The sequence below is a fragment of the Mytilus edulis genome, chromosome 1, assembly GCF_963676685.1.
Source record: "Mytilus edulis chromosome 1, xbMytEdul2.2, whole genome shotgun sequence".
In the NCBI taxonomy this organism is placed as follows: Eukaryota; Metazoa; Mollusca; class Bivalvia; order Mytilida; family Mytilidae; genus Mytilus; species Mytilus edulis.
In genome coordinates this window covers 6,545,195-6,559,584 of record NC_092344.1, presented here as the reverse complement: position 1 = coordinate 6,559,584, position 14,390 = coordinate 6,545,195, and the positions used below count along the sequence as shown (strand labels likewise).

Sequence of the window (14,390 nt, the reverse complement as noted above, 5' to 3'; positions counted from 1 at the left end):
AAACCAGCTAAGAAACCAGCAAAGAAAGTAGTTAAACCTAAAGCCGCCAAGCCAAAGAAGGCAAAGACACCTACCAAAAAGACTGCCGCAAAGAAACCTGCAGCAAAGAAACCAGCAGGTGAAAAGAAAGCAGCTAAACCAAAAGCAAAGAAACCAGCTGCAAAGAAACCTGCTGCAAAACCTGCTGCCAAATCTGCAAAGAAAGCCACAAAATCTCCCAAGAAGACAAAGGCTGCAGCTAAACCAAAGAAGGCAAAGACACCAAAGAAGAAGTAAATGAAGGAAGCATCATGATGCTTTTAAAGCTTAAACAGCCCTTTTAAGGGCTACCAAATTTTTTCAAAAAGAGTCTGAAATTGTTGCATGGTATTAGTCACAAATAAAATATAGCTTGTCCCATATTCTAAATCTCTCTTTCTTCTCTGCAATTTTTTTTACTATAAAGTCCATGTGTACTTGCTAAGTTTTACTATCTTCCACTCTGGATCGTGCAGTAAGTATTTAGTTTTGCTTCTATCTTAAACCTGAAAAAAATCTTTTTTTATACAAATTCTAGATCTGTTCAAAATTGCTTTACTTCCTAACTTTATATATCAAAAATTTTAACACTTCTGTGTCTACGACCATATCACGTTGAAAACACCGGTTCTCGTCCGATCACCGAAGTTAAGCAACGTCGAGCCCGGTTAGTACTTGGATGGGTGACCGCCTGGGAATACCGGGTGTTGTAGACATTTTTTGTACCTATAATTTTGAATTTCTACCAAACATATTATTATTGTAAAGTTTTGCTTCTGAAAAAAATCTATTTTATATAAATTTTGTTCAAAAATGCTACTACCTAACCTTATATATCAAAAAATTTAACACTTCTGTGTCTACGACCATATCACGTTGAAAACACCGGTTCTCGTCCGATCACCGAAGTTAAGCAACGTCGAGCCCGGTTAGTACTTGGATGGGTGACCGCCTGGGAATACCGGGTGTTGTAGACATTTTTTTTTTACTTATAATTTTGCATTCCTACCAAACATGATTGTTGTATGATTTTTTTTAACTAATTTACTTGGATGTAATATTCAACATATCTAGCTATCAATGAATGAAGAAAACAGAAAATAAATCATTCATAAATTTATTTATTTTTCAATACCCATCTGCATGGTGAAATATTTTTACGTGAAATACATGCAAGTCAAGTTAGATACACTTAAGAATTCCACTCCTTCCACATGCATGTGGCTACATATATTTCTTTTTTTAAATTAGGTCTCGTAAAGGTCGTCTGTGATAATATGGTATCCGCCATTTGTCGTCATTTGAAATCGCCTCTTTTTTTTACCAGGGCATATATGATTCACTATTTTTCTGAAAGGATTCTGATCAGCAAAAAAAAAATCATTATAGCAAAAACAAATAATAAACAATAAATACTAATTATATCTTGTAAAGTTCTAGTAAAAAATTCGAATATTTGAAACGTCTTTCATCTCGGTCAAGGAAGTCCCGGTTTCGAAGTTTGCCATCTTTGTGTGCTTTCATATCGAAGGCAAAATCTAAATTTCTGGGAAGTCTCTTTATTTCTACGTATATCTGAAAGCAAAAACATATAAAGAAATGATTTTACTACAAATGTATATCAGTTTTACGGCACAATCTAGTTTTTGTGAAATAATACAACACGTTTTCTGAGGAAGAATCGCACGAGAGAAATTGACAAGTTGTACATTAATCGTAAATATTTCTTCACTCGTGGTATTTTGTTTAATTCTTATGACATATTCTGAAAGAAAAATTCCTGCTGAAGATTTTCGTGTATGATTTATATATCAAAAAGTACAATTTATTTGAAACAAATGATTAAAACTTGTCGAACAAGCACACAGATTTTCTTGTCGATCTGTTTGAATTAGATTGTCATGAAAGTTTAAGGGTGCTCTCGTCGAGGTCCGCGTTAGATAGATAATTACACTCTGTGTCAGTGCGAATTGCATATCATTGTAATCTGTCGTTCATTCGCACACATCGTTCAACAACCAAAGCCGCAAAATGTCAGACGCACCAGCACCAGTAGTAAAGACCCCAGCTAAGTCACCAAAGAAGAAAGCTGCAGCTAAACCAAAGAAAGTAGCTACTCATCCAAAATACAGCGAGATGGTCGGAAAGGCTATATCTGCTTTGAAAGAGCGTGGAGGCTCCAGCCGTCAAGCCATCCTTAAGTATATCTTAGCAAACTTCAGCGTTGGTAGCGATGCAAAAACAGTCAACACTCACTTGAAGTTAGCTCTGAAATCAGGAGTGAAGAGCAATAGCTTGAAACAGTCGAAGGGTACCGGCGCTTCTGGAAGCTTTAAGATTGGGGAAGTGGCTAAACCAGCTAAGAAACCAGCAAAGAAAGTAGTTAAACCTAAAGCCGCCAAGCCAAAGAAGGCAAAGACACCTACCAAAAAGACTGCCGCAAAGAAACCTGCAGCAAAGAAACCAGCAGGTGAAAAGAAAGCAGCTAAACCAAAAGCAAAGAAACCAGCTGCAAAGAAACCTGCTGCAAAACCTGCTGCCAAATCTGCAAAGAAAGCCACAAAATCTCCCAAGAAGACAAAGGCTGCAGCTAAACCAAAGAAGGCAAAGACACCAAAGAAGAAGTAAATGAAGGAAGCATCATGATGCTTTTAAAGCTTAAACAGCCCTTTTAAGGGCTACCAAATTTTTTCAAAAAGAGTCTGAAATTGTTGCATGGTATTAGTCACAAATAAAATATAGCTTGTCCCATATTCTAAATCTCTCTTTCTTCTCTGCAATTTTTTTTACTATAAAGTCCATGTGTACTTGCTAAGTTTTACTATCTTCCACTCTGGATCGTGCAGTAAGTATTTAGTTTTGCTTCTATCTTAAACCTGAAAAAAATCTTTTTTTATACAAATTCTAGATCTGTTCAAAATTGCTTTACTTCCTAACTTTATATATCAAAAATTTTAACACTTCTGTGTCTACGACCATATCACGTTGAAAACACCGGTTCTCGTCCGATCACCGAAGTTAAGCAACGTCGAGCCCGGTTAGTACTTGGATGGGTGACCGCCTGGGAATACCGGGTGTTGTAGACATTTTTTGTACCTATAATTTTGAATTTCTACCAAACATATTATTATTGTAAAGTTTTGCTTCTGAAAAAAATCTATTTTATATAAATTTTGTTCAAAAATGCTACTACCTAACCTTATATATCAAAAAATTTAACACTTCTGTGTCTACGACCATATCACGTTGAAAACACCGGTTCTCGTCCGATCACCGAAGTTAAGCAACGTCGAGCCCGGTTAGTACTTGGATGGGTGACCGCCTGGGAATACCGGGTGTTGTAGACATTTTTTTTTTACTTATAATTTTGCATTCCTACCAAACATGATTGTTGTATGATTTTTTTTAACTAATTTACTTGGATGTAATATTCAACATATCTAGCTATCAATGAATGAAGAAAACAGAAAATAAATCATTCATAAATTTATTTATTTTTCAATACCCATCTGCATGGTGAAATATTTTTACGTGAAATACATGCAAGTCAAGTTAGATACACTTAAGAATTCCACTCCTTCCACATGCATGTGGCTACATATATTTCTTTTTTTAAATTAGGTCTCGTAAAGGTCGTCTGTGATAATATGGTATCCGCCATTTGTCGTCATTTGAAATCGCCTCTTTTTTTTACCAGGGCATATATGATTCACTATTTTTCTGAAAGGATTCTGAACAGCAAAAAAAAAATCATTATAGCAAAAACAAATAATAAACAATAAATACTAATTATATCTTGTAAAGTTCTAGTAAAAAATTCGAATATTTGAAACGTCTTTCATCTCGGTCAAGGAAGTCCCGGTTTCGAAGTTTGCCATCTTTGTGTGCTTTCATATCGAAGGCAAAATCTAAATTTCTGGGAAGTCTCTTTATTTCTACGTATATCTGAAAGCAAAAACATATAAAGAAATGATTTTACTACAAATGTATATCAGTTTTACGGCACAATCTAGTTTTTGTGAAATAATACAACACGTTTTCTGAGGAAGAATCGCACGAGAGAAATTGACAAGTTGTACATTAATCGTAAATATTTCTTCACTCGTGGTATTTTGTTTAATTCTTATGACATATTCTGAAAGAAAAATTCCTGCTGAAGATTTTCGTGTATGATTTATATATCAAAAAGTACAATTTATTTGAAACAAATGATTAAAACTTGTCGAACAAGCACACAGATTTTCTTGTCGATCTGTTTGAATTAGATTGTCATGAAAGTTTAAGGGTGCTCTCGTCGAGGTCCGCGTTAGATAGATAATTACACTCTGTGTCAGTGCGAATTGCATATCATTGTAATCTGTCGTTCATTCGCACACATCGTTCAACAACCAAAGCCGCAAAATGTCAGACGCACCAGCACCAGTAGTAAAGACCCCAGCTAAGTCACCAAAGAAGAAAGCTGCAGCTAAACCAAAGAAAGTAGCTACTCATCCAAAATACAGCGAGATGGTCGGAAAGGCTATATCTGCTTTGAAAGAGCGTGGAGGCTCCAGCCGTCAAGCCATCCTTAAGTATATCTTAGCAAACTTCAGCGTTGGTAGCGATGCAAAAACAGTCAACACTCACTTGAAGTTAGCTCTGAAATCAGGAGTGAAGAGCAATAGCTTGAAACAGTCGAAGGGTACCGGCGCTTCTGGAAGCTTTAAGATTGGGGAAGTGGCTAAACCAGCTAAGAAACCAGCAAAGAAAGTAGTTAAACCTAAAGCCGCCAAGCCAAAGAAGGCAAAGACACCTACCAAAAAGACTGCCGCAAAGAAACCTGCAGCAAAGAAACCAGCAGGTGAAAAGAAAGCAGCTAAACCAAAAGCAAAGAAACCAGCTGCAAAGAAACCTGCTGCAAAACCTGCTGCCAAATCTGCAAAGAAAGCCACAAAATCTCCCAAGAAGACAAAGGCTGCAGCTAAACCAAAGAAGGCAAAGACACCAAAGAAGAAGTAAATGAAGGAAGCATCATGATGCTTTTAAAGCTTAAACAGCCCTTTTAAGGGCTACCAAATTTTTTCAAAAAGAGTCTGAAATTGTTGCATGGTATTAGTCACAAATAAAATATAGCTTGTCCCATATTCTAAATCTCTCTTTCTTCTCTGCAATTTTTTTTACTATAAAGTCCATGTGTACTTGCTAAGTTTTACTATCTTCCACTCTGGATCGTGCAGTAAGTATTTAGTTTTGCTTCTATCTTAAACCTGAAAAAAATCTTTTTTTATACAAATTCTAGATCTGTTCAAAATTGCTTTACTTCCTAACTTTATATATCAAAAATTTTAACACTTCTGTGTCTACGACCATATCACGTTGAAAACACCGGTTCTCGTCCGATCACCGAAGTTAAGCAACGTCGAGCCCGGTTAGTACTTGGATGGGTGACCGCCTGGGAATACCGGGTGTTGTAGACATTTTTTGTACCTATAATTTTGAATTTCTACCAAACATATTATTATTGTAAAGTTTTGCTTCTGAAAAAAATCTATTTTATATAAATTTTGTTCAAAAATGCTACTACCTAACCTTATATATCAAAAAATTTAACACTTCTGTGTCTACGACCATATCACGTTGAAAACACCGGTTCTCGTCCGATCACCGAAGTTAAGCAACGTCGAGCCCGGTTAGTACTTGGATGGGTGACCGCCTGGGAATACCGGGTGTTGTAGACATTTTTTTTTTACTTATAATTTTGCATTCCTACCAAACATGATTGTTGTATGATTTTTTTTAACTAATTTACTTGGATGTAATATTCAACATATCTAGCTATCAATGAATGAAGAAAACAGAAAATAAATCATTCATAAATTTATTTATTTTTCAATACCCATCTGCATGGTGAAATATTTTTACGTGAAATACATGCAAGTCAAGTTAGATACACTTAAGAATTCCACTCCTTCCACATGCATGTGGCTACATATATTTCTTTTTTTAAATTAGGTCTCGTAAAGGTCGTCTGTGATAATATGGTATCCGCCATTTGTCGTCATTTGAAATCGCCTCTTTTTTTTACCAGGGCATATATGATTCACTATTTTTCTGAAAGGATTCTGAACAGCAAAAAAAAAATCATTATAGCAAAAACAAATAATAAACAATAAATACTAATTATATCTTGTAAAGTTCTAGTAAAAAATTCGAATATTTGAAACGTCTTTCATCTCGGTCAAGGAAGTCCCGGTTTCGAAGTTTGCCATCTTTGTGTGCTTTCATATCGAAGGCAAAATCTAAATTTCTGGGAAGTCTCTTTATTTCTACGTATATCTGAAAGCAAAAACATATAAAGAAATGATTTTACTACAAATGTATATCAGTTTTACGGCACAATCTAGTTTTTGTGAAATAATACAACACGTTTTCTGAGGAAGAATCGCACGAGAGAAATTGACAAGTTGTACATTAATCGTAAATATTTCTTCACTCGTGGTATTTTGTTTAATTCTTATGACATATTCTGAAAGAAAAATTCCTGCTGAAGATTTTCGTGTATGATTTATATATCAAAAAGTACAATTTATTTGAAACAAATGATTAAAACTTGTCGAACAAGCACACAGATTTTCTTGTCGATCTGTTTGAATTAGATTGTCATGAAAGTTTAAGGGTGCTCTCGTCGAGGTCCGCGTTAGATAGATAATTACACTCTGTGTCAGTGCGAATTGCATATCATTGTAATCTGTCGTTCATTCGCACACATCGTTCAACAACCAAAGCCGCAAAATGTCAGACGCACCAGCACCAGTAGTAAAGACCCCAGCTAAGTCACCAAAGAAGAAAGCTGCAGCTAAACCAAAGAAAGTAGCTACTCATCCAAAATACAGCGAGATGGTCGGAAAGGCTATATCTGCTTTGAAAGAGCGTGGAGGCTCCAGCCGTCAAGCCATCCTTAAGTATATCTTAGCAAACTTCAGCGTTGGTAGCGATGCAAAAACAGTCAACACTCACTTGAAGTTAGCTCTGAAATCAGGAGTGAAGAGCAATAGCTTGAAACAGTCGAAGGGTACCGGCGCTTCTGGAAGCTTTAAGATTGGGGAAGTGGCTAAACCAGCTAAGAAACCAGCAAAGAAAGTAGTTAAACCTAAAGCCGCCAAGCCAAAGAAGGCAAAGACACCTACCAAAAAGACTGCCGCAAAGAAACCTGCAGCAAAGAAACCAGCAGGTGAAAAGAAAGCAGCTAAACCAAAAGCAAAGAAACCAGCTGCAAAGAAACCTGCTGCAAAACCTGCTGCCAAATCTGCAAAGAAAGCCACAAAATCTCCCAAGAAGACAAAGGCTGCAGCTAAACCAAAGAAGGCAAAGACACCAAAGAAGAAGTAAATGAAGGAAGCATCATGATGCTTTTAAAGCTTAAACAGCCCTTTTAAGGGCTACCAAATTTTTTCAAAAAGAGTCTGAAATTGTTGCATGGTATTAGTCACAAATAAAATATAGCTTGTCCCATATTCTAAATCTCTCTTTCTTCTCTGCAATTTTTTTTACTATAAAGTCCATGTGTACTTGCTAAGTTTTACTATCTTCCACTCTGGATCGTGCAGTAAGTATTTAGTTTTGCTTCTATCTTAAACCTGAAAAAAATCTTTTTTTATACAAATTCTAGATCTGTTCAAAATTGCTTTACTTCCTAACTTTATATATCAAAAATTTTAACACTTCTGTGTCTACGACCATATCACGTTGAAAACACCGGTTCTCGTCCGATCACCGAAGTTAAGCAACGTCGAGCCCGGTTAGTACTTGGATGGGTGACCGCCTGGGAATACCGGGTGTTGTAGACATTTTTTGTACCTATAATTTTGAATTTCTACCAAACATATTATTATTGTAAAGTTTTGCTTCTGAAAAAAATCTATTTTATATAAATTTTGTTCAAAAATGCTACTACCTAACCTTATATATCAAAAAATTTAACACTTCTGTGTCTACGACCATATCACGTTGAAAACACCGGTTCTCGTCCGATCACCGAAGTTAAGCAACGTCGAGCCCGGTTAGTACTTGGATGGGTGACCGCCTGGGAATACCGGGTGTTGTAGACATTTTTTTTTTACTTATAATTTTGCATTCCTACCAAACATGATTGTTGTATGATTTTTTTTAACTAATTTACTTGGATGTAATATTCAACATATCTAGCTATCAATGAATGAAGAAAACAGAAAATAAATCATTCATAAATTTATTTATTTTTCAATACCCATCTGCATGGTGAAATATTTTTACGTGAAATACATGCAAGTCAAGTTAGATACACTTAAGAATTCCACTCCTTCCACATGCATGTGGCTACATATATTTCTTTTTTTAAATTAGGTCTCGTAAAGGTCGTCTGTGATAATATGGTATCCGCCATTTGTCGTCATTTGAAATCGCCTCTTTTTTTTACCAGGGCATATATGATTCACTATTTTTCTGAAAGGATTCTGAACAGCAAAAAAAAAATCATTATAGCAAAAACAAATAATAAACAATAAATACTAATTATATCTTGTAAAGTTCTAGTAAAAAATTCGAATATTTGAAACGTCTTTCATCTCGGTCAAGGAAGTCCCGGTTTCGAAGTTTGCCATCTTTGTGTGCTTTCATATCGAAGGCAAAATCTAAATTTCTGGGAAGTCTCTTTATTTCTACGTATATCTGAAAGCAAAAACATATAAAGAAATGATTTTACTACAAATGTATATCAGTTTTACGGCACAATCTAGTTTTTGTGAAATAATACAACACGTTTTCTGAGGAAGAATCGCACGAGAGAAATTGACAAGTTGTACATTAATCGTAAATATTTCTTCACTCGTGGTATTTTGTTTAATTCTTATGACATATTCTGAAAGAAAAATTCCTGCTGAAGATTTTCGTGTATGATTTATATATCAAAAAGTACAATTTATTTGAAACAAATGATTAAAACTTGTCGAACAAGCACACAGATTTTCTTGTCGATCTGTTTGAATTAGATTGTCATGAAAGTTTAAGGGTGCTCTCGTCGAGGTCCGCGTTAGATAGATAATTACACTCTGTGTCAGTGCGAATTGCATATCATTGTAATCTGTCGTTCATTCGCACACATCGTTCAACAACCAAAGCCGCAAAATGTCAGACGCACCAGCACCAGTAGTAAAGACCCCAGCTAAGTCACCAAAGAAGAAAGCTGCAGCTAAACCAAAGAAAGTAGCTACTCATCCAAAATACAGCGAGATGGTCGGAAAGGCTATATCTGCTTTGAAAGAGCGTGGAGGCTCCAGCCGTCAAGCCATCCTTAAGTATATCTTAGCAAACTTCAGCGTTGGTAGCGATGCAAAAACAGTCAACACTCACTTGAAGTTAGCTCTGAAATCAGGAGTGAAGAGCAATAGCTTGAAACAGTCGAAGGGTACCGGCGCTTCTGGAAGCTTTAAGATTGGGGAAGTGGCTAAACCAGCTAAGAAACCAGCAAAGAAAGTAGTTAAACCTAAAGCCGCCAAGCCAAAGAAGGCAAAGACACCTACCAAAAAGACTGCCGCAAAGAAACCTGCAGCAAAGAAACCAGCAGGTGAAAAGAAAGCAGCTAAACCAAAAGCAAAGAAACCAGCTGCAAAGAAACCTGCTGCAAAACCTGCTGCCAAATCTGCAAAGAAAGCCACAAAATCTCCCAAGAAGACAAAGGCTGCAGCTAAACCAAAGAAGGCAAAGACACCAAAGAAGAAGTAAATGAAGGAAGCATCATGATGCTTTTAAAGCTTAAACAGCCCTTTTAAGGGCTACCAAATTTTTTCAAAAAGAGTCTGAAATTGTTGCATGGTATTAGTCACAAATAAAATATAGCTTGTCCCATATTCTAAATCTCTCTTTCTTCTCTGCAATTTTTTTTACTATAAAGTCCATGTGTACTTGCTAAGTTTTACTATCTTCCACTCTGGATCGTGCAGTAAGTATTTAGTTTTGCTTCTATCTTAAACCTGAAAAAAATCTTTTTTTATACAAATTCTAGATCTGTTCAAAATTGCTTTACTTCCTAACTTTATATATCAAAAATTTTAACACTTCTGTGTCTACGACCATATCACGTTGAAAACACCGGTTCTCGTCCGATCACCGAAGTTAAGCAACGTCGAGCCCGGTTAGTACTTGGATGGGTGACCGCCTGGGAATACCGGGTGTTGTAGACATTTTTTGTACCTATAATTTTGAATTTCTACCAAACATATTATTATTGTAAAGTTTTGCTTCTGAAAAAAATCTATTTTATATAAATTTTTTTCAAAAATGCTACTACCTAACCTTATATATCAAAAAATTTAACACTTCTGTGTCTACGACCATATCACGTTGAAAACACCGGTTCTCGTCCGATCACCGAAGTTAAGCAACGTCGAGCCCGGTTAGTACTTGGATGGGTGACCGCCTGGGAATACCGGGTGTTGTAGACATTTTTTTTTACTTATAATTTTGCATTCCTACCAAACATAATTGTTGTATGATTTTTTTTAACTAATTTACTTGGATGTAATATTCAACATATCTAGCTATCAATGAATGAAGAAAACAGAAAATAAATCATTCATAAATTTATTTATTTTTCAATACCCATCTGCATGGTGAAATATTTTTACGTGAAATACATGCAAGTCAAGTTAGATACACTTAAGAATTCCACTCCTTCCACATGCATGTGGCTACATATATTTTTTTTTAAATTAGGTCTCGTAAAGGTCGTCTGTGATAATACCTACAATTTTGCATTTCTACCAAACATATTATTAATGTAAAGTTTTGCTTCTGAAAAAACTCTATTTTATATAAATTCTGTTCAAAAATGCTACTACCTAACCTTATGTATCAAAAAGTTTAACACTTCTGTGTCTACGATCAAATCACGTTGAAAACACCGGTTCTCGTCCGATCACTGAAGTTAAGCAACGTTGGCCCGGTTAGTACTTTCATTTTTTTTGTGGTGACCGCCATTTGCAAATGGCGCACTTTTTAAATTTTTGAATAACTGTCCATGTGTACGTACCCCTTATATTGTATAACTTCTGTTTTCACTGATAGTATATACTGATGACAGAACATAAACTAGAAAAATATTTGAAAAAGGAATTTAGTCCCCGCAACAAGTCCAGCATCATTGACTCCTGTGATTATTTCAGATAGCAAAGGAAGATATCTTGAAAATCAGTGCACTACATCTTTTGAAAATAAAGGGCTGCGCTTTAGCGCATGATACGCCCGTTGCTCTTTTAACTTGTCTTTTATGCTTTAAATGAATTTATATGATCAACTAGAAATATATATACAAATCAAAAGGGATGTTACATTAATATATTCACCAAAGTTTCATAAAATCCCCCTTTTTTAAGTATAACAATTCATTACTTAAAAAAACATAAAATCTAAAATTTATAAAAATGGAAAGGGAACTTATGTCAATAGATATAAACAATTTATCAAAGTTGCATAAAATTTTGTGAAAGTGTTAGTTATTGTCCCAAAATTGGAAAATCCCCCCTTTTTTAAGCATAAAAATTCATAACACGGAAATGTAAAATCTGAAATTTATAAAAATTGAAAGGGAGCTTACATCAATAGATATAAACAATTCACCAAAGTTTCATGGACATTGGTGAAAGCCTTTTTGAGTTATTGTCAGAAGTGTTGAAAATCCCCCTTTTTTATGAATAAAGCCCCATAAATCCAAAACTTAAAATCTGAAATTTATAAAAATTGAAAGGGAGCTTACATCAATAGATATAAACAATTTACCAAAGTTTCATGGACATTGGTGAAAGCCTTTTTGAGTTATTGTCCGAAGTGTTGAAAATCCCCCTTTTTTTTATGAATAAAGCCCCATAAATCCAAAACTTTAAATCTAAAATTTATAAAAATTGAAAGGGAGCTTACATCAATAAATATAAACAATTCACCAAAGTTTCATTGACATTGGCGAAAGCCTTTTTGAGTTAATATTGTCCGAAGTGTTGAAAATCCCCCTTTTTTTTATGAATAAAAGACGATGGGCGTATAAAAACATTAAGTGGTGGTATAAATCAGGCCAAACGTCATCACATGTTCTTGCCTGGCTAAAAAACAACTTAGCATCTAAAATTGTACACTTGGATAACATTTCTCTTTATGTCTGGTTGGGAACGTGCGACCTCACTTCATATGATCGCAGCTCAAAACTTGTCTCTCTAAGACCAAACCATGAAGAAGAGGTACAAAATGTCATAAATAATTTCAGAGACATAAAAGAATTATTAGCAGCTTATCCTATATGCAAATTAACATTTTTGGAAATTCCTATATTCTCAATTTTCGAGTGGAACAAATCTCATGATCACCCAAGTCCAAACCAATTTAAAAATCAAGACGACTCATTAATTGTCAACATAATTGAAATTAATCAGCAAATTCGACAGCTCAACAACATAGTTCATGTAGGATCACCGGCTTTCTCCCTTGACATATATCATTCTGTAGCTTGTAAATAAAAAAACAGTCGCAAACGACCAAGAGATTTATATAACTTTAATTTATATATTGATGGTATTCATCCGAAAATCAACCTTTCAAAAGTCTGGCTGCGAAAAATTTCCAACAGGATTACAACTGATTGCTGGTAATATGTAGTGTAATATAATTCTGTATTCATATTTATTCTACAATATAAATCTATTATTATTTACTGAATTTATACTTATAGGCGATGGTGGGTCCTACCACAACGTCCTATTTGTATTGATTTTTTTGTTGTAAATTGATTGACAATTAGAAGTCTTATTTCTAATATCAGACTCTGTATGGACTTAACTTTAATAGCATCTGTTGAGTTTGGTAGATACTGAAAAAAATTACATACATATATATATACGTGGAACAGCTCTATATTCTACATAAACTTGCTTAATTCTTTAGTAAATTAAACATTATTATCAAATCATGGATTTGTGTATAACAGTTCCGTAACATCACAATGATGACCAAAACAAATCATCAAAAAATTCTGATGCTACTGCATACAACCTAAGCTATGTCTTGAATTTAAAGAAATCTCTAAAGAAGAAACTTGATTGCACAAATAGAAATGAAATCACGTACAACTTTACAAAAGGAGGTATAACTATACAGCTCGACCCCATTTCATTCGAACTATTTATACATGCTTGTGATCATTATTACAAAAACCCAGTTACTAAATTGGATAGTTTCAATAAAACAACAATGAAAGACAGAATTGGTAATGAAACTCAACACATATTTCGTGTGTTTGATAGTCCATCGTTAGGATATACCATTAATGCATATTTAACCAAATGTAGCTTACTTATCAATGGTGTCAATACCAACATGCTATTAGAAAGAGATTTACAACAGTTACAACATCTTATGGATAATACAAAAATTAATGACTCCTGTATTGACATTCATATATTAAATAAAAAGCTTTTTTTGAGGAATTCGTCTGGTTCAATAGCGTGAATCAGCCCCTCAACTACTTTTTACATAAATACTAATTTTGGCTTCAACGCCTTGTTCGTCCTTGTCTGGAGATCTTGTTGTAGTAAGTTCCAGTTTGGCAAGCATTTTGGAGACATATTCTCTTGACTTGTAATCTCTGGTGATAAATTTTGCCGCTTGACATGTATCCTTCCAAGCTTGTTTATTTTTGTTACCGGACAGGGGGCGTATACTATGGCTCCATATTAAATTTTTTGAGATCAATTCCAAAAGGTCTCGTTCATTGTTCTAATCTGACACAAATTTCAATAACTGGAATGCCACCCAAGTTGAGTATATGGTGACCCATTATAACAGCATAATTACTTGAAATTTTGTTTAATACCATGATGGTTCAATGCAATGGCATAAAACTTAAATGGAGACAGAAATTTGACATGAAAGATGTTGGTTTAGTGCAATATAAAAAAACTAGCTAACTATGATATATGGTTAAAGAATGAATATCAATTATATGGGTCATGGGCAGAGTTGTTAAGAAATATGATTCAATATGGCAGAGAAGTGGTTTCAAGTTTCATACACAACGACCTTACTGACATGAAATAAAAAATCAAAGGAGTATTCCTATTTGTCTAATCTTCAATGTGAAATAAAACTAGTATACCAATATTATGTTATTGTGTAAATCTACAGAAATCGAATTTACTTCAAGTAAAAGAAATAACTATGTCACTAGTAACTTATGTAATGAGTATGTGGGTAATTAGTCCTATAACATATGACCTCGGGAGCATTATTTACTATTTCTATTTACTGTTCTGATAAAAAAAAATTACTATCATTATAAAAACGTTAAAAATTGAATTTAGTATGTACAAAAGAAC

At 34.5% G+C, this 14,390-nt stretch overlaps 10 non-coding genes across 10 annotated transcripts; all 10 read left to right on the top strand.

Moving 5' to 3' along the window:
- Window positions 1-615: 615 nt before the first annotated feature.
- Window positions 616-734, top strand: LOC139507560 (5S ribosomal RNA). Its single transcript, XR_011660752.1, has one exon. It is a non-coding gene; the product is annotated as a 5S ribosomal RNA (ribosomal RNA).
- A 142-nt stretch (window positions 735-876) lies between these two features.
- Window positions 877-995, top strand: LOC139507464 (5S ribosomal RNA). The gene has a single exon (XR_011660724.1). It is a non-coding gene; the product is annotated as a 5S ribosomal RNA (ribosomal RNA).
- A 1,990-nt stretch (window positions 996-2,985) lies between these two features.
- On the top strand, window positions 2,986-3,104 carry LOC139507359 (5S ribosomal RNA). Its single transcript, XR_011660665.1, has one exon. It is a non-coding gene; the product is annotated as a 5S ribosomal RNA (ribosomal RNA).
- A 142-nt stretch (window positions 3,105-3,246) lies between these two features.
- On the top strand, window positions 3,247-3,365 carry LOC139507266 (5S ribosomal RNA). Its single transcript, XR_011660647.1, has one exon. It is a non-coding gene; the product is annotated as a 5S ribosomal RNA (ribosomal RNA).
- A 1,990-nt stretch (window positions 3,366-5,355) lies between these two features.
- LOC139507157 (5S ribosomal RNA) lies at window positions 5,356-5,474 on the top strand. The gene has a single exon (XR_011660580.1). It is a non-coding gene; the product is annotated as a 5S ribosomal RNA (ribosomal RNA).
- A 142-nt stretch (window positions 5,475-5,616) lies between these two features.
- Window positions 5,617-5,735, top strand: LOC139509203 (5S ribosomal RNA). Its single transcript, XR_011661615.1, has one exon. It is a non-coding gene; the product is annotated as a 5S ribosomal RNA (ribosomal RNA).
- A 1,990-nt stretch (window positions 5,736-7,725) lies between these two features.
- Window positions 7,726-7,844, top strand: LOC139509103 (5S ribosomal RNA). The gene has a single exon (XR_011661556.1). It is a non-coding gene; the product is annotated as a 5S ribosomal RNA (ribosomal RNA).
- Window positions 7,845-7,986: 142 nt separating this feature from the next.
- LOC139508998 (5S ribosomal RNA) lies at window positions 7,987-8,105 on the top strand. The gene has a single exon (XR_011661505.1). It is a non-coding gene; the product is annotated as a 5S ribosomal RNA (ribosomal RNA).
- Window positions 8,106-10,095: 1,990 nt separating this feature from the next.
- On the top strand, window positions 10,096-10,214 carry LOC139508141 (5S ribosomal RNA). The gene has a single exon (XR_011661096.1). It is a non-coding gene; the product is annotated as a 5S ribosomal RNA (ribosomal RNA).
- A 142-nt stretch (window positions 10,215-10,356) lies between these two features.
- On the top strand, window positions 10,357-10,475 carry LOC139507104 (5S ribosomal RNA). Its single transcript, XR_011660572.1, has one exon. It is a non-coding gene; the product is annotated as a 5S ribosomal RNA (ribosomal RNA).
- Window positions 10,476-14,390: the final 3,915 nt, after the last annotated feature.